The sequence below is a fragment of the Xenopus tropicalis genome, chromosome 3 (genome assembly GCF_000004195.4).
Source record: "Xenopus tropicalis strain Nigerian chromosome 3, UCB_Xtro_10.0, whole genome shotgun sequence".
Classification (NCBI taxonomy): Eukaryota; Metazoa; Chordata; class Amphibia; order Anura; family Pipidae; genus Xenopus; species Xenopus tropicalis.
The window spans coordinates 141,665,653-141,689,768 of NC_030679.2; the positions used below are offsets into that span (position 1 = coordinate 141,665,653).

The 24,116-nt window shown below is 45.8% G+C and overlaps 6 non-coding genes and 1 pseudogene across 7 annotated transcripts in view; all 7 read left to right on the top strand.

Annotated features, from left to right (window-relative positions):
* c3p1 (complement component 3 precursor pseudogene) overlaps positions 1-24,116 on the top strand; it is an 86,473-nt pseudogene continuing 62,357 nt past the window's right edge. The window contains 3 exon segments of the transcript NR_033392.1: positions 1-76; positions 20,630-20,723; positions 23,157-23,248. The product of NR_033392.1 is annotated as a complement component 3 precursor pseudogene (transcript).
* Positions 3,669-3,740, top strand: trnah-gug. The gene has a single exon. It is a non-coding gene; the product is annotated as a tRNA-His (tRNA).
* On the top strand, positions 7,599-7,671 carry trnar-acg. The gene has a single exon. It is a non-coding gene; the product is annotated as a tRNA-His (tRNA).
* trnak-uuu lies at positions 7,917-7,989 on the top strand. The gene has a single exon. It is a non-coding gene; the product is annotated as a tRNA-Lys (tRNA).
* trnar-ccu lies at positions 8,680-8,752 on the top strand. The gene has a single exon. It is a non-coding gene; the product is annotated as a tRNA-Arg (tRNA).
* trnah-aug lies at positions 9,019-9,091 on the top strand. Its single transcript has one exon. It is a non-coding gene; the product is annotated as a tRNA-Arg (tRNA).
* On the top strand, positions 9,337-9,409 carry trnak-uuu. The gene has a single exon. It is a non-coding gene; the product is annotated as a tRNA-Lys (tRNA).

The window sequence follows — 24,116 nt, forward strand, 5'->3', positions numbered from 1 at the left end:
GGAAGACACTGCAGAAATGAAGACTGATATGAAGGTTTTGCAGGCTGCAAACTTTACCTCAGAACAGGGTTGCCAGGTTGGTGGTTTTCCCGCCAAATTGGGCTGCTAGTTTTTGGAGCCTTGGTGGGTTTGTAGTTTGGAAACTAACCAAAGTTTTTTTTTCTCCTAGTGTGCCTGTTCCTCTGCATGCTGGGTAATGTAGTTTGTATCTAACAATTAGCCTACAGCTAGGATTAATATAAAACTACAATACCCAGCATGCAATTGGACAGTATAGACAGAGCCTCCATTTTGTATTTTTTTTTGCTCTTTCAGGCTCAACCTGTCTGTTCTACCCCCTGCTCTATAGGGTATGTGATTGTACTGTTACTTTCTACTGGGATGTGGGGCAGTTCTACCCCCTGCTCCCTGCTCTATAGGGTATGTGATTGTACTGTTACTTTCTACTGGGATGTGGGGCAGTTCTACCCCCTGCTCTATAGGGTATGTGATTGTACTGTTACTTTCTACTGGGATGTGGGGGCAGTTCTACCCCCTGCTCCCTGCTCTATAGGGTATGTGATTGTACTGTTACTTTCTACTGGGATGTGGGGCAGTTCTACCCCCTGCTCTATAGGGTATGTGATTGTACTGTTACTTTCTACTGGGATGTGGGGCAGTTCTACCCCCTACTCCCTGCTCTATAGGGTATGTGATTGTACTGTTACTTTCTACTGGGATGTGGGGCAGTTCTACCCCCTGCTCCCTGCTCTATAGGGTATGTGATTGTACTGTTACTTTCTACTGGGATGTGGGGGCAGTTCTACCCCCTGCTTCCTGCTCTATAGGGTATGTGATTGTACTGTTACTTTCTACTGGGATGTGGGGCAGTTCTACCCCCTGCTCCCTGCTCTATAGGGTATGTGATTGTACTGTTACTTTCTACTGGGATGTGGGGCAGTTCTACCCCCTGCTCTATAGGGTATGTGATTGTACTGTTACTTTCTACTGGGATGTGGGGCAGTTCTACCCCCTGCTCTATAGGGTATGTGATTGTACTGTTACTTTCTACTGGGATGTGGGGCAGTTCTACCCCCTGCTCCCTGCTCTATAGGGTATGTGATTGTACTGTTACTTTCTACTGGGATGTGGGGCAGTTCTACCCCCTGCTCTATAGGGTATGTGATTGTACTGTTACTTTCTACTGGGATGTGGGGCAGTTCTACCCCCTGCTCTATAGGGTATGTGATTGTACTGTTACTTTCTACTGGGATGTGGGGCAGTAATATAACATTAATTAGCTGGACTGGGCACAGAGGGCAGGGAATTATCAGGCATCCCAGTAACTGGGTAGTGACTATACGCTTTAAAAAGGCAAGTTTTCCCAAATATACTTTTATTTTTTTAGAATTATTTTCATTGAACATATTGGGCTATTTTTGGGTTGCTTTCAAAGTGGCTTTTGGCTAGATTTGGGCTGGTTTTAGAACTGACTTAGTCATACCTCCCCCCGCTTTCTGCAGGACAGTCCCAGTTTTGATAGCCCATCCTGCTGTCCCGGATAGTTCCATGAATGTCCCGCATTTCCATAATAGATTACCGAAATGAGGAACATTCATTGAGGTATCCGGGACAGCGCGATGCGCTGGTGCTCCTTCTTCTTCAGCGGCTCCCCTGCGTATGCAGCTCCTTGTGCAGCAGTGACAGCCCCTTTTATAAGGTTGCACCCCGTGCGTATTGACGTCACATGTACCCAGGGGCGCAACCTTATAAAAGGGCCTGTCACTGCCTCAAAAGGAGCCGCATACGCAGGTGAGCCGCTGAAGAACAAGTAAGCACAGTGTATGGAGAGGGCACTGTGTATGGAGAGGGCACTGTCTCAATTGGGGTCACTGTGTATGGAGGGGGCACTGTCTCAATTGGGGCACTGTGTATAGGGGGAAATGTCTCAATTGGGGGCACTGTGTATGGAGGGGGCACTGTCTCAATTGGGGACACTGTGTATGGAGAGGGCACTGTCTCAATTGGGGGCACTGTGTATGGAGGGGGCACTGTCTCAATTGGGGGCACTGTGTATGGGGGAAATGTCTCAATTGGGGGCACTGTGTATGGGGGGTACTTTCTATGGGGGCACTGTGTAGGGGTGTACTGTCTATGGGGGCAATTGGAGGCACTTTCTGTAGGGGGGGTACTGTCTATGGGGGCACCGTGTATGGGGGGTACTGTGTATGGGGGCACTTTCTATGGGGGCAATTGGGAGCACTGTGTGTGGGGGCAATTGGGGCACTTTGTATGGGGGCATTGTGTATGGGGGGTACTGTCTATTGGGCCATTGGGGGCACTGTGTATAGGGGTACTCTGTATGGGGGGAAAAACTGGTACATAGTTCATAACTCAGTTATAACTGACTGCCTTCTCTGTATTTGTATTTTATATGTAGGAGTTGCTATATTGTTTCCCTTAGGTAGTACAGTATGAGGTTGTAGCACATTTTGCGTCTGATCCCACCATTTCAACTATATAAAAGGAGCATTTTTTGGAAAAAAAAAAAAAAAGGATGGGGTGTGGTAATTGGGGCATGACCATGAAAGTGGGCGTGGTCAAAAATGCACGCACACCAAATCTTTTTATCCGTCTTTTCATTTTTAAAATGTTGGGAGGTATGACTTAGTTTAGTTTGGAAAAATAAATCTGGCAACCCTGCCTCAGAACCTCACTAGCTCTGTTTATTTGCTGCAGATTTCATCCCACTCTCACAGGTACCATATTATACATGCTCTAAAAGCTGACTCACTAGCTGAAATTAAATCATGTTTGTAAGCTGGCATCTGTAATATCCTTTTGACCCTTTCTCTAGTCTCTTTATATTTCTTTTTTGTTTGTTTTTTTTATTTTTATCACTGTTTTGTTCATTTCTAGTTACAGTGACACGCTTATGAGTGCCTGGCTAGGAAACAAAGCCAATGTTGTGTATCGGTGCCAGTGTTATACTGCCAGGGCCGGAATACCTGCCATCAGTACCCACTGCCTCTCACTATATATAATGTGCTTTGGGTGTCAGTACCCACTGCCTCTCACTATAATGTGACTGGGGTGTCAGTACCCACTGCCTCTCACTGTATATAATGTGCCTGGGATGTCAGTACCCACTGCCTCTCACTGTATATAATGTGCCTGGGGTGTCAGTACCCACTGCTTCTCACTGTATATAATGTGCCTGGGATGTCAGTACCCACTGCTTCTCACTGTATATAATGTGCCTGGGATGTCAGTACCCACTGCTTCTCACTGTATATAATGTGCCTGGGATGTCAGCACTCACTGCCTTTCTCACTATAAAACCAACTAAAACACATTTAAGCGAACTGATCACAAAAAAAAAATCAATAGACAACCCCTCACAGAAGTTCCTGTATGAATACTTTTAGGGTGAAAAAAGCAAGAGGTAGTTGGGGGGGGTGTCATTTTTTATACCAGCAGCAAATCCAATAATTCTCACATTCACCATTGACATTGATTGCACAGTCGGGTTACCCTGGAAGCGCCAGATGAGCCACGGAGCCCAACGTCCCACTTTAACTGAAGACATTTAAATTGGTTGAAAAAGAAAATTAATGCAAACATCAACCGTGCTGAGAGAAAAATAAAAACAACCTGCACAAGAGCTGGCAGCCCCAAGCGTACGGCTTGCCGTGATCGTATAGTGGTTAGTACTCTGCGTTGTGGCCGCAGCAACCCCGGTTTGAATCCGGGTCACGGCAGCTTTTTTTTTTTTAATATATTCTTTATTTTCATTTTTCAAATACCTTTTCTTACCTACACAGCAGTTTTGTTTATATAAACTATAGCAGGGTTTCTAAAGCAAACACCCCAGCTGTACCAGTGCAGGAATGGCTGCCCCCGGGGCTACACAGTGGGGTATTTATATAAACTATAGTAGGGTTTCTGTAGCAAACACCCCAGCTGTACCAGTGCAGGAATAGCTGCCCCCGGGGCTACACAGCGGGGTATTTATATAAACTATAGTAGGGTTTCTGTAGCAAACACCCCAGCTGTACCGGTGCAGGAATGGCTGCCCCCGGTGCTACACAGCGGGGTATTTATATAAACTATAGTAGGGTTTCTGTAGCAAACACCCCAGCTGTACCAGTGCAGGAATGGCTGCCCCCGGGGCTCCACAGCGGGGTATTTATATAAACTATAGTAGGGTTTCTGTAGCAAACACCCCAGCTGTACCAGTGCAGGAATGGCTGCCCCCGGGGCTACACAGCGGGGTATTTATATAAACTATAGTAGGGTTTCTGTAGCAAACACCCCAGCTGTACCAGTGCAGGAATGGCTGCCCCCGGGGCTACACAGCGGGGTATTTATATACACTATAGTAGGGTTTCTGTAGCAAACACCCCAGCTGTACCAGTGCAGGAATGGCTGCCCCCCGGGGCTACACAGCGGGGTATTTATATAAACTATAGTAGGGTTTCTATAGCAAACACCCTAGTTGTACCAGTGCAGGAATGGCTGCCCCCCGGGGCTACACAGCGGGGTATTTATATAAACTATAGTAGGGTTTCTATAGCAAACACCCTAGTTGTACCAGTGCAGGAATGGCTGCCCCCGGGGCTACACAGCGGGGTATTTATATAAACTATAGTAGGGTTTCTATAGCAAACACCCTAGTTGTACCAGTGCAGTGCAGCATAGTACATTATATTGTAATGACATTTATACACATTTCATTTTTTGATACTACTGTTCCTTTAATAGAATATTTTCTGCAAAGAGAGAAATTTTATACTCCCTTTCCTCATACGTGACTCCTATTATCTGGGGAATTTTCAGTTGCTATCACCAGGGGTTTTATTGTGAGCCCATAGATTATCTTTTATTAAATCTAAATACTCAAGGACAATTGCACATGTACAGAGCACTTGTGAAACAGTAATTTTACTTGGAAAAAGCAGCAAAACATGCATTGCAAAAGTTCAGCTTTTTTCTCTGGAAATTGTGGAAGGGGTGGAGGGGGCTGAAGTGTAAGTGGAGTTAGGAATATACACAAAACTGTGTAATGCAAAGGGGAATGTCAACTTGTTCTTGTAGTAATTACAAAAGAGTTTAAGTAAAGTTATAATGCTCCAGGGCATGGATCCCCAACCTTTCTTACTTGTAAGCCAAAGTCAAATGTAAAAAGACTTGGAGAGCAATGCAAGCACCATAAAAATTAATGGAGGAGCCAAATAAGGGCTGTGATTGGCTATTAGGGGCCTCTGTGCACCCTATCAGCTTACAGGGGCTTTATTTGGTAGTAAATTTTGTTTTTATTAAACCAAAACTTGCCCCCAAGTCAGGAATTCAAAAATAACTCCCTGGTTTGGGGGCACTGAGAGCAACATCCAAAGGGTTGGGAAGCAACATGTTGCCCCCGAGCCACTGGTTGGGGATCACTGTTCCAGGGGATGGAGTTTAGAAAGTATATAAAAGTGAACTGTCTATGGATTTAGCAAGCATCATTGGAAGTGGTGAAGAGGCCACCACAGAAGAGGCCAACTAGCAGAATCAGCACCAAGGAAAGGAAGGTAAAAGGAGCCTTTTGTCACAATTTTATATTTTGCATTTTCTGCCCTTATTATTATTAATATTATTTATATATCAGTTTATATATCTGTTCTTCCATCGGTTTACGCAGCGCTTTACAAAATAAAGGGGTACAAAAACAGTTAACGTGTACATATAAACGATGCACAAAAATGGGTTACAGTTACATTTGGATGAGGATCGGAGACACTAGGGGGAGGGTCCTGCTCACAAGAGTTTACATTCTAAAAGGGGGGGCTGAGACATAAGGTCAGAGTAACTAGCCTGGCGTTACAGTTAATGTAGGAGTGTAAAGTGACAGTAAGTGTGGAGTGAGAGGTGAAAACCAGTTAGTGAGTTAGTGTTTGAGGAAAGATTAGGGGTGCTCAGTGGGTAATCTCATTTCTCAGGGTTTAGGTTATAGGCTTGAGTGAAAAGGTGAGTTTTAAGAGACCATTTAAAGGCTTGGTGAGTCTGGCAGTGCCTAATGGGACAGGGAGAAGAGTTCCAGAGGATGGGTGCAGTGTGTGAGAAGTCCTGGATGCAAGAGTGAGGAGGAGGAGAATGATGAGTGAGGAGAAGAGAAGGAGGTCATGTGTAGAGCGAAGGTTAAATCTGGGGGTACTTAGGGATTAGGGTGGTTAAATAGAGAGGCGCAGCACCAGTGAGTGCTTTGAAGGCGAGTACAGGAATCTTGAACTGGATCCTTTACATGACAGGTAGCCAGTACCAACAAACACAGAACATGGTGGTCTGGTTCCTTTTCTCTAGCCAGTTGATCATGGCTTCCTCTGGTCTGCAGCCCTCACGTGCTGCCCCGCTCACTTCAGATGCTGTTCCCAGATGCTCTCCCCCTCACTACCGACATTTTATACACCTTTTCAGCCACTACCCCGACATACCAATTGATCAGATTATGATGCTAAAAAACCGCACCTTGCTTTTCTTAAAGAACTGTTTTTCACATACAAGCACTGGCCTCATAAGCCAGGGATTATGGGTTCGAGTTGGCGGCATTCTCAATTCAATTCCAGGTAATACTTAAGCCATGTCTGAAAAGCGTGTTCTGCCATAACGATTTGGCTTCTCCTTCTCCCAGTCGCCTTAGTGTTTCTTCCAATCCAGCATTTTCCTTGCCCAACGCACTGAAAGGTCACATTCAAAAGATAAAAATATGCAAAAAAAAGACGAATTTCAGGATCACCTGATGCAAAATGTTGTAGCTGCCATCAAAAATAAGCAAGGCTTACGCAACATGGCATTCTTGCAATTGACATTACATTTGTTTTGTCCATTTCCAAGATATTGGCCATTTTAAACCAGCTAATATAACGATTTTATAAACAGCACCACCTACTGGTCATTTTGGATGAATGTCTACAGCTCGGGAAGAAAATAAAGCCGGGGAAGAAAAAAAGGTGTTGTGGTGTTGCTCTGCTTAGAACCGGCCAGAGAACATCAGGTGACTCTTCTAACAATAAACGGCACAACATCAGGAAACCTTTCTCGCCGCAAACATCATTTTCATCCTGAACTGTGGACAACTGTCAGCCAAAATGGTCAGCAGGGATGGTGGGTCAGTGTCCCGCCTGGGGTACTTGTGGCGGGGTATGTCTTTTTCCCATGTTAGATAGATTGAAACAGCGAGAAAAGAAAAACAAACATTAGCATACTTGCCAGACATTTTCTTTTCCTGGCCATCTTCCTTGACCACATGAAGGGAAAAAAACAAAACAGACTGATGGCTATTTCCCCACCCCCAAACCACCTGGACAGAAGAAACAGGGTTACAACTGCAAGCCAATAAAGCTTCCCAATCCGCTCCAGTCCAATGAAGAAGCGAGAAACAAGAAAACAAAGGCAGGGTCTGTTGACAAGGGGGAAGGCCAGGAAAAGACCATCTCTGGTAAGTATGGTAAGGATTTTCTCTTGTCCTGCCCATCCTCGCTTTTGAAAACACGGGGGAACCATGACAGTATCCATTGAACATTAGTAATCAATTGATGTGACTGCGCATAGAGGTTCTATTTGGCTTGCCCTTTAGACATGGGCCAGTGGCACAATGGATAACGCATCTGACTATGGATCAGAAGATTGTAGGTTCGACTCCTGCCTGGCTCGGAGAGCTTTCTTTTTTTCACACAGCACCATCAGAAACTGAGAAATAAATAATGGAAAGGTCTTGCTGCCTCCTGCGGGGTGTAAAGAATTTTCCTGTTGGGCATCATTTCTAAATGCATTGCTGCATTTTGTAAATAAGAATTTGTAAATAAGGTACCCCTTGGGGTCAGTGTTGCTTTGTGTTGTCTGTTGCAAAGAAAGTCGGAGTCGGGCCAAAAATGTTCAAGAAACGTGCAGCGCATGGAGCCCGGATAGCTCAGTCGGTAGAGCATCAGACTTTTAATCTGAGGGTCCAGGGTTCAAGTCCCTGTTCGGGCGCTGCACTTTTCAGAGAGGTGTTTGTAGAAATGGACAAGTCCTTCCATTCAATCTGAGGTTGTTGGTAAGGAGGAGCTCAGGAACAGGAAATGGTTCCTAGCTAAATGTGCTATAAAGTCCAAAGTCATGGGAGCCAAGGGATGAAAGCCTGAAAGGTATGGAATTGCGCACAGGGCAATGTGACGTTGATTGCACAGTCGGGTTACCCTGGAAGCGCCAGATGAGCCGCGGAGCCCAACGCCCCACTTTAACGGCAGAAATCTGCTAAAAACATTTAAATGGGTTGAAAAAGAGAATTAATGCAAACAACAACCGTGGTGAGAGAAAAATACAAACAACCTGCACGAGAGCTGGCAGCCCCAAGCGTACGGCTTGCCGTGATCGTATAGTGGTTAGTACTTTGCATTGTGGCCTCAGCAACCCTGGTTCAAATCCGGGTCACGGCAGCTTTTTCCCCTTGATGCCATTTTACTAACATTAACATGTAAAACAGCCCTTTACCCTTCATCCTTAATTGGCGTACGTACTTCAAAAAATTGCAAGAGGGGCAGACAAAGACTTTTGACTGTTTTTTTCAGCATCGTTTTCCACAAATGTTGTCTATGATGCTCTTTTTTTTATCTCCTAAAATTTGTGCAAATTTTTTGAGTACCTGACAGAGAACATTAAGGCACAGGCACAGCTAAGGGCGCCCCAGTGGCCTAATGGATAAGGCACTGGCCTCCTAAACCGGGGATTGTGGGTTCGAGTCCCATCTGGGGTACTTGCAGTGCATCCTTTATGTAAAGTGGATTGGAGGAGGTGGCGGCATTCTCCATTCAAGTTTCTAGACCAGGTAAAACTTAAGCCTTGCAGGAAAAAGCACGGCCAGGAAAAGACCATCTCTGGTAAGTATGGTAAGGATTTTCTCTTGTCCTGCCCATCCTCGCTTTTGAAAACACGGGGGAACCATGACAGTATCCATTGAACATTATTAATCAATTGATGTGACTGCGCATAGAGGATCTATTTGGCTTGCACTTTGGACATGGGCCAGTGGCGCAATGGATAACGCGTCTGACTACGGATCAGAAGATTGTAGGTTCGACTCCTGCCTGGCTCGGAGAGCTTTCTTTTTTTCACACAGCACCATCAGAAACTGAGAAATAAATAATGGAAAGGTCTTGCTGCCTCCTGCGGGGTGTAAAGAATTTTCCTGTTGGGCATCATTTCTAAATGCATTGCTGCATTTTGTAAATAAGAATTTGTAAATAAGGTACCCCTTGGGGTCAGTGTTGCTTTGTGTTGTCTGTTGCAAAGAAAGTTGGAGTCGGGCCAAAAATGTTCAAGAAACGTGCAGCTCACGGAGCCCGGATAGCTCAGTCGGTAGAGCATCAGACTTTTAATCTGAGGGTCCAGGGTTCAAGTCCCTGTTCGGGCGCTGCACTTTTAAGAGAGGGGTTTGTAGAAATGGACAAGTCCTTCCATTCAATCTGAGGTTGTTGGTAAGGAGGAGCTCAGGAACAGGAAATGGTTCCTAGCTAAATGTGCTATAAAGTCCAAAGTCATGGGAGCCAAGGGATGAAAGCCTGAAAGGTATGGAATTGCGCACAGGGCAACGTGACGTTGATTGCACGGTCGGGTTACCCTGGAAGCGCCAGATGAGCCGCGGAGCCCAACGCCCCACTTTAACGGCAGAAATCTGCTAAAAACATTTAAATGGGTTGAAAAAGAAAATTAATGCAAACAACAACCGTGGTGAGAGAAAAATACAAACAACCTGCACGAGAGCTGGCAAACTTTCTTTCTCTTTGTGTATAATTAATGGCTTTTTATCGTCTATAGCAGCTGGTCAACTCCAGATTGTGGGTTAGACCGAGCGCTGGCACAATAGTGTGTTTCTAGCAGCTGATCAACGCTACAGCGTGGGTTAGACCGAGCGCTGGCGATTTCTTTCTGTGTTTTGTAGCACAAGCAGTAGTAGCGTCTGTATCAATCAACCCACCATGCAGTCAAAGGAGAGAAGCTCCTATCTCCCTCTTCTCAAATCTTCTGTGCAGTACTCTGGCAAGGTTCTACTGCCACAACGAGCCCAACTGAAAACCTTCAGTGGGTTCGTCCCCACCATAAGTTTATAACTATGTTATAAAACATTTCTTTTTGTATTACGCATACTGTACCACAGAATGGAATAAAATTGTCCATAAGCTATATGGCAGTGCTGTCCAACTGGCGTCCCACGGGCCGCATGCGGCCCTCGACCCCCCTCTGTGTGGCCCCCCACCTGTCTGGCTGCTTTGATGTCTTAATTTTGTGTAAGCTTTAAATGGTATCAGTACTGAGATTAACTGCCCCCCCTGCATGTTATCACCTCAGATTCAGGCTGTAATCCCTCTGTATTGTTTAAACATGTAATCCCCTGTGTTGTTCACACCTTTTAATCTCTGCATTGTTCACCCCCTGCAGTGTTCACACCTCAGGCTCAGGCTGTAATCACCCATTGTTCACCTCTTCACACCTCAGACATTGTATGTACTGCCTGGACTATGCTGCCTGTGTATAGCACATAGGCAGCATAGGGCAGGGAGGGTATGGCACACACAGGCAGCATAGGACAGGCAGAGTGCTGCCTGTGTGTGCTATACTCTGCCTCCCCTATGCTGCCTGTAGGGGAGTTTGGGAGTTTGTTAGCAGTTGGAAATAGCCATTAAATGGTCCCTAAGGTGTGTAATTATATGCTGGGGGTTGCTGTGCTATCCACAGGGGAGGAGGAGGCATATGGATTTAAGGGTGTGTCTTAATATGACATAATATAATTCTTTAACATATGAATGATGGTTGATATCCCTGCAGAGAGCATTGTGATTAAATGGGTGTGGTTTGAAGTGGGTGTGGTTTAACATGGGGGAGTGGCCAAACTAGCTTCCATTAGCGGCCCTCCACCATGTATGTGAGAGAATTTCCGGCCCTCGGCACCGCAGAAGTTGGACATCACTGCTCTATGGTATAAATATTTATTTTTTAAATATCATATGTATGCAAAACATAAATAAATACATTCCTTTATTGAAATACCTTTAAATAATCTATGACCATGTGCAACTACCAACATGGCCAGCTATAGATGTATATTATTTTTGGACACGTTACAGCAAGGCAAAACTTCCCACTAGGATGCCTGGCATATTAGCCCAAATAGTTCTCAGCTAGAGGACTTGATGAGCATAAAAACCATAACCACAGGAGCATTTTATTGGCCAAGAGACTTGCCTAAGAATTCATAGCATTATTTTGCTGCAATTCACCTGTATTCTGCCGATGTGGTAGACTAGGATGCAAACACAGCCTTTCAAAGGCAATCTGCTTCCATCCTGGATACCAAACTTGCACTTCTATTAATAACAATAGAGCACAAGTCAACCAACCACTTTCCATGCCCACCTAGCTCAGAGGGTAAGATCTACCAACCACTTTGCCGTGCTCCTCCTGTAGCCACTTGTCCTTTCTGTGGAGACCTCCATCCAGCCATACATGTCTGTCTCAGAGGAGAAGGTCAACCGACCACTTACCAAGCTGCTGCCATAGCTGCCCATCCTCTCTGTAGAGACCTCCCTCCAGTTGTACATGCCTGCCCAGAGGGTAAGGTCAAACGACCACTTTGCCATGTTGCTCATGTAGCTGCCCATCCACTCTGTGGAGACCTACCTTCGGCTGTACATGCCTAGCTTGGAGGGTAAGGTCAGCCAACCACTTTGCCATACTGGTCCAGTAGCCGCCCATCCACACTGTGAAGACCCAGCTCAAAGACCCCAGCTCTGAAGGTAAGGCCAACCAACCAATCTACCATGCTGCTTCTGTAGCAGCCCTTCCACACATGTGGAGACCCCAGCTCTGAGGGTAATGCCAATCAACCACTCCACCATGCTGCTTCCGTAGCAGCCCTTCCACACATGTGGAGACCCCAGCTCTGAGGGTAACACCAATCAACCACTCCACCATGCTGCTTCCGTAGCAGCCCTTCCACACATGTGGAGACCCCAGCTCTGAGGGTAACACCAATCAACCACTCCACCATGCTGCTTCCGTAGCAGCCCTTCCACACATGTGGAGACCCCAGCTCTGAGGGTAACACCAATCAACCACTCCACCATGCTGCTTCCGTAGCAGCCCTTCCACACATGTGGAGACCCCAGCTCTGAGGAAATCTGTGACTTAATAAATTAGAGGTAAGAATCCTACTAAAGGCTGCTAAACCGAGAACTATATCTATAGAAATACCATGCAATGTACAGACTTATTAAACCAAAGCCTGGGAAAGTTACGGTATTTATGCTTTGCCCTATTCCTGACTATGCTCCTCTCTGCAAACTCAAACTACTGCTCTCTGTGTACTCTGATGAGTTGCAGTAGCAGCAGCTCAGTGTCACAGCCTGGATTTCTATATATACTAGAGAGGATGCCTTTTTGGACCCAGGCTGACTCCCCTGCTGCCTAAGTGACTACAGTGCGATTACCTGCTGTACCAACAACAAGGAAATGACTATTAAGCAGCCTGCCAAATTAGTTCTAGCCCCAATGCCATACCACCCAACATTTGAAAAATGAAAAGAGGGACAAAAAGATGTGGCGCGCGCAGTGCGGCAATTTTTTTGGCCATGCCCTAATTGCCCCATTTTTTTCAAAAAATACTCCTTTTATATAGTTGAAATGGTGGGATCAGACGTAAAATGTGCTATACCCTCATACTGTACTACCTAAGGAAAACAATACATATAAAACACAAATATAGAGAGAAGGCAGTCAGTAATACATGAGTTATAACTATGTACCAGTTTTGTCCCCCATACATAGTGCCCCCAATTTCCCCCATAGACAGTGTCCCCATAGAGAGTACCCCCCATAGAAAGTGCCCCCAATCGCCCCCATAGAGAGTACCCCCCATAGAAAGTGCCCCCAATTGACCCCATAGACAGTGACCCAAATTGCCTCACAGACAGTAGCCCCCATATAAAGTACCCCCATACACAATGCCCCCATAGAAAGTGCCCCCAATTGCCCCTATAGACAGTACCCCCCATAGATAGTGCCCCAATTGCCCCCATAGACAGTACGCCCCATAGACAGTAGCCCCCATAGACATTAGCCCCCAATTGCCCCATAGACAGTACCCCCATACACAGTGCCCCCCATAGACGCTCCTTCTTCTCCGGCTCTGCTTCTTCTGCGGCGGCGACAGGCTCTTTTATAAGGTTGCGCCCCATGCGTACGTGTGACGTCAGTACACACGGGGTGCAACCTTATAAAAGGGCCTGTCACCGCCTCAGAAGAAGAAAGAGCCGCACAAGAAGGAGGAGTGCCCCGGCTCCAGCCAGCACATCCCGCTGTCCCTGATAGGAAATGTGGGACATTCATTGAACTATCCGGGACAGCGGGATGCACTATAAAATCCAGGAAAGTCCCGCAGAAAGTGGGACAGTTGGGGGGTATGCAATGCTAGTAGTATAATGAGGAGTAAATGTGTATTTACTGCAACTAATAACATTATGTAAAAGAGAGGCCTGCCACATGGTCCATGATTCACTCACAGGGGCAACTGAACTGTAATCCCCTCCTCACACTCTCTCTCTATATCTATATATATCTATATGTGCCGAAACACAGTAGAACTACTTCTGCCCTAGGTACACAGCCTGAATGGCAATATGTAGCCTCTGTATACTCCAACTATAGCTCTCTGTATACTCCAACTATATCTCTCTGTATACTCCAACTATATCTCTCTGTATACTCCAACTATATCTCTCTGTATACTCCAACTATATCTCTCTGTATACTCCAACTATAGCTCTCTGTATACTCCAACTATATCTCTCTGTATACTCCAACTATATCTCTCTGTATACTCCAACTATATCTCTCTGTATACTCCAACTATATCTCTCTGTATACTCCAACTACAGCTCTCTGTATACTCCAACTACAGCTCTCTGTATACTCCAACTACAGCTCTCTGTATACTCCAACTACAGCTCTCTGTATACTCCAACTATATCTCTCTGTATACTCCAACTATATCTCTCTGTATACTCCAACTATATCTCTCTGTATACTCCAACTATATCTCTCTGTATACTCCAACTATATCTCTCTGTATACTCCAACTATATCCCTCTGTATACTCCAACTATATCTCTCTGTATACTCCAACTATAGCTCTCTGTATACTCCAACTATATCTCTCTGTATACTCCAACTATATCTCTCTGTATACTCCAACTATATCTCTCTGTATACTCCAACTATATCTCTCTGTATACTCCTATTACAGCTCTCTGTATACTCCAACTATATCTCTCTGTATACTCCAACTACAGCTCTCTGTATACTCCAACTATATCTCTCTGTATACTCCAACTATATCTCTCTGTATACTCCAACTACAGCTCTCTGTATACTCCAACTACAGCTCTCTGTATACTCCAACTATATCCCTCTGTATACTCCAACTATATCTCTCTGTATACTCCAACTATATCTCTCTGTATACTCCAACTACAGCTCTCTGTATACTCCAACTATATCTCTCTGTATACTCCAACTATATCTCTCTGTATACTCCAACTATATCTCTCTGTATACTCCAACTACAGCTCTCTGTATACTCCAACTATATCTCTCTGTATACTCCAACTATATCTCTCTGTATACTCCAACTATATCTCTCTGTATACTCCAACTATATCTCTCTGTATACTCCAACTATATCTCTCTGTATACTCCAACTATATCTCTCTGTATACTCCAACTATATCTCTCTGTATACTCCAACTACAGCTCTCTGTATACTCCAACTATATCTCTCTGTATACTCCAACTATATCTCTCTGTATACTCCAACTATATCTCTCTGTATACTCCAACTATATCTCTCTGTATACTCCAACTACAGCTCTCTGTATACTCCAACTATATCTCTCTGTATACTCCAACTATATCTCTCTGTATACTCCAACTATATCTCTCTGTATACTCCAACTATATCTCTCTGTATACTCCAACTACAGCTCTCTGTATACTCCAACTACAGCTCTCTGTATACTCCAACTACAGCTCTCTGTATACTCCAACTACAGCTCTCTGTATACTCCAACTATATCTCTCTGTATACTCCAACTATATCTCTCTGTATACTCCAACTATATCTCTCTGTATACTCCAACTATATCTCTCTGTATACTCCAACTATATCTCTCTGTATACTCCAACTATATCCCTCTGTATACTCCAACTATATCTCTCTGTATACTCCAACTATAGCTCTCTGTATACTCCAACTATATCTCTCTGTATACTCCAACTATATCTCTCTGTATACTCCAACTATATCTCTCTGTATACTCCAACTATATCTCTCTGTATACTCCAACTACAGCTCTCTGTATACTCCAACTACAGCTCTCTGTATACTCCAACTACAGCTCTCTGTATACTCCAACTACAGCTCTCTGTATACTCCAACTACATCTCTCTGTATACTCCAACTACATCTCTCTGTATACTCCAACTATATCTCTCTGTATACTCCAACTATATCTCTCTGTATACTCCAACTATATCTCTCTGTATACTCCAACTATATCCCTCTGTATACTCCAACTATATCTCTCTGTATACTCCAACTATAGCTCTCTGTATACTCCAACTATATCTCTCTGTATACTCCAACTATATCTCTCTGTATACTCCAACTATATCTCTCTGTATACTCCAACTATATCTCTCTGTATACTCCAACTATATCTCTCTGTATACTCCAACTATATCTCTCTGTATACTCCAACTACAGCTCTCTGTATACTCCAACTATATCTCTCTGTATACTCCAACTATATCTCTCTGTATACTCCAACTATATCTCTCTGTATACTCCAACTACAGCTCTCTGTATACTCCAACTACAGCTCTCTGTATACTCCAACTACAGCTCTCTGTATACTCCAACTATATCTCTCTGTATACTCCAACTATATCTCTCTGTATACTCCAACTACAGCTCTCTGTATACTCCAACTATATCTCTCTGTATACTCCAACTATAGCTCTCTGTATACTCCAACTACAGCTCTCTGTATACTCCAACTATATCTCTCTGTATACTCCAACTATATCTCTCTGTATACTCCAACTACAGCTCTCTGTATACTCCAACTACAGCTCTCTGTATACTCCAACTATAGCTCTCTGTATACTCCAACTACAGCTCTCTGTATACTCCAACTACAGCTCTCTGTATACTCCAACTATATCTCTCTGTATACTCCAACTATATCTCTCTGTATACTCCAATTACAGCTCTCTGTATACTCCAACTATATCTCTCTGTATACTCCAACTACAGCTCTCTGTATACTCCAACTATAGCTCTCTGTATACTCCAACTATAGCTCTCTGTATACTGTAATAAGTTGCAGTAGCTGCAGATCAGTGTCACAGCCTGGATTCCTATATAATAGAGAGGGTACATTTTGGCCCAGGCTGGCCTCCATGCTGCCTGAGTGACTACAGATTAACTGCTGTAAAACTGCAAACAAACAGCAAGGGACTAACAAGCAGCTGCCCAAACAGATCTACCCCAAAGGCAGCAGTATAGTGAGGAGTTAGTGTGTATATATACTGCAGCTAATAACATTATATTACAGAGAGAGCTCTGACTCATGTTTCTACCTGTTCAGGAAGTGACCTGCTTCTCCCATGACATCACATCCCTATCCTTCCCCGCCCCCAGCCCAGCTTTCCCCTCCTTAACTTATTGCTTCTCACCAATCACAGCTGCATCTGATTCTTCCAATCTTTAAACATAACCCAGTGTAATCTGGCTGCTGGTCATTGGGATCCCTTGGCATGCAGCCTGTTCTGACTTTCTTTGTAACAGACAGGAAGGAACACTCACGTTACCCCTTGGGGAACCATTATTAGATTACCATATTACCGTGTTATCCATGGATTTATAGCCAACATACACACCATGCTTGTCTGTTTTTTTCTTATTCATAAGGCTGGCTCAGAATGATTCTCTTTTCTAATTTAATGTCAGTGAGACAGGCCACCATGGGAAACTGAGAAATAAATAATGGAAACATCTTGCTGCCTCCTGTGGGGTGGAAGTTATTTTCCTGTTAGGCAGGCATCCTCAAACTTAGGCCCGTGGGCCAGATACACACCTCGAAGGTATTATACCTGGCCTCCACTATGATCTGTCTATACATCTGAGGAGCCAGATAATGAAGGCTTCCCTTGTAATATGCCCAGTTCTAGTAATTTAGCTACTGACGCATGGGTCACTCGGGAGGAAATTCAAAAGAGACTTGAACATGTAAAGGTAAACAAAGGTCCAGGGCCGGATGGGATTCATCCCAGGGTATTAAATGAGCTGAGCGCTGTGATTGCCAAACCTCTTCACTTAATTTTTCAGGATTCATTGAGGTCTGGCATGGTGCCAAGAGACTGGCGGATTGCTAATGTGGTGCCGTTATTTAAAAAGGGATCCCGTTCTCAGCCTGAAAACTATAGGCCTGTTAGTCTGACATCAGTAGTAGGAAAACTTTTGGAAGGGGTAATAAGGGATAGGGTACTTGAATACATTGCAGTTCACAATACTATTAGTTTGTGCCAGCATGGTTTTATGCGTAACAGATCTTGCCAGACTAATTTAGTTGCCTTTTATGAGGAGGTGAGTGGGAACCTTGATGCTGGAATGGCAGTGGATGGGATCTACTTGGACTTTGCTAAAGCGTTTGATACAGTACCTCACAGAAGGTTAATGATCAAATTAAGGAATATTGGCCTAGAACATAATATTTGTAATTGGATAGAGAACTGGCTGAAGGATAGAGTACAAAGAGTGGTTGTAAATGGAACATTTTCTAATTGGCCCAGTGTGGTTAGTGGAGTACCGCAGGGGTCAGTCCTTGGGCCTTTGCTGTTTAACTTGTTTATTAATGACCTGGAGGTGGGCATAGACAGTATTGTTTCTATTTTTGCTGATGACACTAAATTGTGCAAAACTATAAGTTCCATGCAGGATGCTGCCGCTTTGCAGAGCGATTTGACAAAATTAGATAACTGGGCAGCAAACTGGAAAATGAGGTTCAATGTTGATAAGTGCAAAGTTATGCACTTTGGTAGAAATAATATAAACGCAAACTATCTACTGAATGGTAGTGTGTTGGGGGTTTCCTTAATGGAGAAGGATCTAGGGGTTTTTGTTGATAACAAGTTGTCTAATTCCAGGCAGTGTCATTCTGTGGCTACTAAAGCAAATAAAGTGCTGTCTTGTATAAAAAAGGGCATTGACTCAAGGGATGAGAACATAATTTTGCCCCTTTATAGGTCCCTGGTAAGGCCTCACCTTGAGTATGGGGGGCAGTTTTGGGCTCCAGTCCTTAAGAAGGATATTAATGAGCTGGAGAGAGTGCAGAGACGTGCAACTAAACTGGTTAAGGGGATGGAAGATTTAAACTATGAGGTTAGACTGTCGAGGTTGGGGTTGTTTTCTCTGGAAAAGAGGCGCTTGCGAGGGGACATGATTACTCTGTACAAGTACATTAGAGGGGATTATAGGCAGTTGGGGGATGTTCTTTTTTCCCATAAAAACAATCAACGCACCAGAGGTCACCCCTTTAGATTAGAGGAACGGAGCTTCCATTTGAAGCAGCGTAGGTGGTTTTTCACGGTGAGGGCAGTGAGGTTATGGAATGCCCTTCCTAGTGATGTGGTAATGGCAGATTCTGTTAATGCCTTTAAGAGGGGCCTGGATGAGTTCTTGATCAATCAGAATATCCAAGGCTATTGTGATACTAATATCTACAGTTAGTACTAGTGGTTGTATTTATAGTTTATGTATGTGAGTATAGATTGGTAGGTGTGGGTTAGGTGTGCTGGGTTTACTTGGATGGGTTGAACTTGATGGACACAGGTCTTTTTTCAACCCTATGTAACTATGTAACTATGTAAGGGTGCAGCGGGAAGCAGGAGGACGCAGGGGGGAGCCAAAGAAGCAGGGTGGAGCTGGAGGAGGAGGTGGGAGAATGCAAGGGGGGGTTGGAGGATGTGAGGAAGAGCTGAAGGGAGCAGGGGGAGCCAGAGGAAGAGGTGGGAGAATGCAAGGTAGAGCGGGAGGATGCAGGGGGGAGCTAGAGGATGTGGGGGAGGGCCATAGGAGGGAACGGGAGGATGCAGGGAGGAGCTGGAGGATGTGGGGGAGGGCCATAGGAGGGAGCAGGAGGATGCAGGGGAGAGCTGGAGGATGTGGGGGAGGGCCAGTGGAGGGAGTGGGAAGATGCAGGGGTGAGCAGGATGACGTGGGGGAGAGCCAGAGGAGGGAGCAGGAGGATGCAGGGGGAGCTGGAGGATGTGGGGGAGGGCCAGAGGAGGGAGTGGGAGGATGCAGGGGGGAGTGGGAGGATGTGGGGGAGAGCAAGAAGAGGGAGTGGGAGGATGCAGGGGGGAGCTGGAGGATGTGGGGGAGGGCCAGAGGAGGGAGCAGGAGGATGCAGGGGGGAGCTGGAGGATGTGGAGGAGGGAGTGGGAGGATGCAGGGGTGAGCAGGAAGACGTGGTGGAGAGCCAGAGGAGGGAGCGGGAGGATGCAGGGGAGAGCTGGAGGATGTGGGGGGGCCAGAGGAGGGAGTGGGAGGATGCAGGGGAGAGCTGAACGATGTGGAGGAGAGCCAGAGGAGGGAGAGGGAGGATGCAGGGGTGAGCAGGAGGATGTGGGGGAGGGCCAGAAGAGGGAACGGGAGGATGCAGGGGTGAGCAGGAGGATGTGGGGGAGGGCCAGAGGAGGGAGCAGGAGGATGCAGGGGTGAGCAGGAGGATGTGGGGGAGGGCCAGAGGAGGGAGCAGGAGGATGAAGGGGGGAGCGGGAGGACATGGGGGAGGGCCAGAGGAGGGAGCCGGAAGATGCAGGGGTGAGCGGGAGGATGTGGGGGAGGGCCAGAGGAGGGAGCAGGAGGATGCAGGGGGGAGCGGGAGGATGTGGGGGAGAGCAAGAGGAGGGAGCGGGAGCAGGGGTGAGCGGGAGGACATGGGGAGAGCCAGAGGAGGGAGCGGGAGGATGCAGGGGGGAGCTGGAGGAAGCAGTGGGGAGCAGGAAGCAGCAGGCAGCGAGCCATATTATGAGGACACTGGGGGAGGACTTTAGTCCGACCCCCAACAGTCTGAGGGACCATGAACTGGCCCCCTGCTTAAAAAGTTTGAGGACCCCTGCTGTTGCTGCATTTTGTAAATACCCCGAGGGGAAATGTTGATCAGTTTTCCTTTTTGTCTGTTTTTTTACAGACTAGGAACGTTCCATCTAGCCTAGCTAAATCAGCCAGTAGAGCATCACATTTTCAATCTGAGGGCCCAGTGCTGCTGCACTTTTGTGGCATTTGTTGAAAGGTTAAAGCCATGCTTAGGAATGCAATGCATCTGAAGCTGTGTGTGATAAATTAGACAATTACAGTAAGGGATTCGTCACTTGTGTAGATATTAAATATTGTAAAGCAGTGTAGTAAAGCCTTTTTGAAAATATGAATATGTTTTTACATGCGTCATCCCAGCTTATTTCTAGCAAATTCTACAAATACAAAAAGCTAAGCAATATGTAACCTCTATTTCAGCTCAATAGCTGCCTTCCCGGACTAGTACCAGTAGAACATGGGTTACACTGTACTCTCTTACCCAGAATGGGCCTTCGCTAAGTGGAAGAGGAAGGTGAGGGTGTTGTGCAAATACACCTCTCTTGCTGCTATGCAGAAAAAGTATACCAGAGGGCGCCAGAGGTTCTTGCAAATAACAAAATAAGTGTTTATTTAACCCCCACAGGGTTACTCACAATACAGCTTCAGAGGCCAGTGGTACAGGCAACACCACACACAGAGTGTAATACAGACTGACACTCCCCTGAGTACAGACTTGCCAGTAATCTCACTTCCCCTCTGCCACACCCTGTAGTGGATCCCTCAGGGAATTCTCTATCCTGATTCCCTATTCACTGGGATCCCTACACTACAGGCAATATGGCCTGGGAGAGATACCTCCAAACTGCCAGTCCTATGTGGGAGCTCAGAACTGCTCTTTCTAGCTCAACCCTAACTGCCTTACACCCCTAGAGTGGTACTGGTACAGGGACCCAACCCTAACTGCCTTACACGCCTAGAGTGGTTCTGGTATGGGGGCCCAACCCTAACTGCCTTACACTCCTAGAGTGGTACTGGTACAGGGGCCCAACCCTAACTGCCTTACACCCCTAGAGTGGTACTGGTATGGGGGCCCAACCCTAACTGCCTTACACCCCTAGAGTGGTACTGGTACGGGGGCTCAACCCTAACTGCCTTACACCCCTAGAGTGGTACTGGGGCCCAGCCCTCACTGCCTTACACCCCTATAGTGGTACTTGTATGGGGGCCCAACCCTCACTGCCTTACACCCCTAGAGTGGTACTGGTACTGGGGCCCAACCCTCACTGGCTTACACCCCTATAGTGGTACTGGTATGGGGGCCCAACCCTCACTGCCTTACACCCCTAGAGTGGTACTGGTACTGGGGCCCAACCCTCACTGGCTTACACCCCTATAATGGTACTGGTACGGGGGCCCAACCCTAACTGCCTTACACCCCTAGAGTGGTACTGGTACGGGGGCCCAACCCTAACTGCCTTACACCCCTAGAGTGGTACTGGTACAGGGGCCCAACCCTAACTGCCTTACACCCCTAGAGTGGTACTGCTACGGGGGCCCAACTCTAACTGCCTTACACCCCTAGAGTGGTACTGGTACGGGGGCCCAGCCCTAACTGCCTTACACCCCTAGAGTGGTACTGGTACGGGGGCCCAACCCTAACTGCCTTACACCCCTAGAGTGGTACTGGTACGGGGGCCCAACCCTAACTGCCTTACACCCCTAGAGTGGTACTGGTACGGGGACCCAACCCTAACTGCCTTACACCCCTAGAGTGGTACTGGTACGGGGGCCCAACCCTAACTGCCTTACACCCCTAGAGTGGTACTGGTACGGGGACCCAACCCTAACTGCCTTACACCCCTAGAGTGGTACTGGTACGGGGTACCAACCCTAACTGCCTTACACTCCTAGAGTGGTACTGGTACGGGGGCCCAACCCTAACTGCCTTACACCCCTAGAGTGGTACTGGTACGGGGGCTACACCTGCCTCTATCTAATGCCTCATTTACAGGGCCCTGTTCCCCGACTTCAACTAGTCCCGTGCCCCGGGCTCACAGCAACACCCACCCTGTTCCTCAGGTGGAAGCAAACAGGAAGGTGCCACTCCTTTCCCAGCACTATCCCAAAGTGAGGCAGGAAGTGGTCACCATACCTTCTAACCAATAGCACACATATGTTAATGAACTCACTTAGATACATCCCTTCTGCCCAACAACTAAGGGAACTGAATCTGTAGGGATTTAAACCATAGGGGCCATTTAACCCTATTGGTCCCTACAAATACAAAGCAGTGCCCAATTTATATGACTGGGTGCAAAGTGCATTAAAAAATGGGGCTTTTATAAAATGTATATTGCGTTACTAAATAATACCACATTATTTACTAGGCGTAAATTTTGAATGAATTGTAATGATAAGCAGGGTATATTTTCCCCTAAAGGAGAACTAACCCTACCCCAGACAATAGATCTACTGCCCTCCACCAAGCCGAACTGATCCAATAGTGCCTGTTAGCTCTTCTACGCTATTCTGCATCTATAGGTCAGCTTAAACATTTTCATTGAAATATACTCTGCAAAGAGGGGGCTCAATGGAAGGCAGTGGATGGGAGCTTTAGTCTGGGAGGGTTTAGTTCTCCTTTAACATATAACACAAAAGTCCTGGAATCATGGGAGCAAGCGGAGTTTCCAAATCAGTATTGACTAGAAGTGTGACTGGAAGTTGACTCCTACTTTGCTGAAGTTCAACCAGTGCTTTTTTTGGTATCTGATATTACTCAATAAATCTCTATAAACATTAAAACTTTAGTTACGTGAGGGTTTATTTGAGACATTGCATATTTTACCTTAACAGTCGGGTTGGTACACTGAACCATTGGAAAGCTCCTCCTATTTACTGATAAGACTGTTTGCTGAAGCTTCTGACCTTTCTGGAATTATTTCTCATAAAGTTTCCAACCCAGCAGAGCCTGCCCAGTACCTGGTGCGGAATCATGGGGTGCAGAACTCTCTGTCTGTCTCTTTTGTTTCTCATTGGTGGAGCCTGTGCCCAACCGCAGTAAGTATCAGCTTGCCAAATTATCTCAATCAGTTTATCTATTTAGAGGGTATTGGACTTTATGGTGGGAACCCTGCAATTACTGCCACATCCAAGGCCATGCTTATATATTGGATGCCAAGGGCCGGGGCTTAGGGTGGCAGTTTTAGGTCCAATATATATTTAAAAAAAAGAAAAACTACCCTTTCTGCTGCCAGAAAAGGGTAGAGAAGCTTTAGGAGTGGGGAGGTCCTTCACCAGTGTCCACCAGAAGGCCAGGGATAAAGGAGCTATAGATTTGCAGAGTCAAATAGCCTTTTTGGCATAATAGAGGAGCTGGAGGTGGCAAAGTTTGACACAAGGTCGAAATCACAGATTATCCCAGATTATTGGACAAGCAGAGCAACAGAGACTTGATATATGGGATGCCCAAGGCACGTGAAGGATATCATACCACTTCACCCCAAAAAAGTTGGATGGAGGGACAGTCCCAAAATACATGAATGTAAGAGCCTACCTCTTGACTACACTTTACACATTGATCAGAGGTCTGCAGCTTTGAGGCTCTACACCCAGCTCAGGAACTTCATCTATATATACCTGTCTCCCCCGACATAGTAATATCTGGGACCTGCTTCAGCATATACCCATAAATCCTCCTTAAGATCTCAACGAGGATTTATAGGTATCTCTCTAAACCATTTTTCCTATACTTTGGCCAGTGAGTCTGGACAGACTTGCCATAAGATAGTACAGGCATAGGAACTGTTATCCAGAATGCTTGGGACCAAAGGTATTCTGGATAAGGTATCTTTCTGTAATTTGGATCTCCATACCTTAAGTCTACTAAAAAATCAATAAAACATTAATTAAACCCAAAAGGATTGTT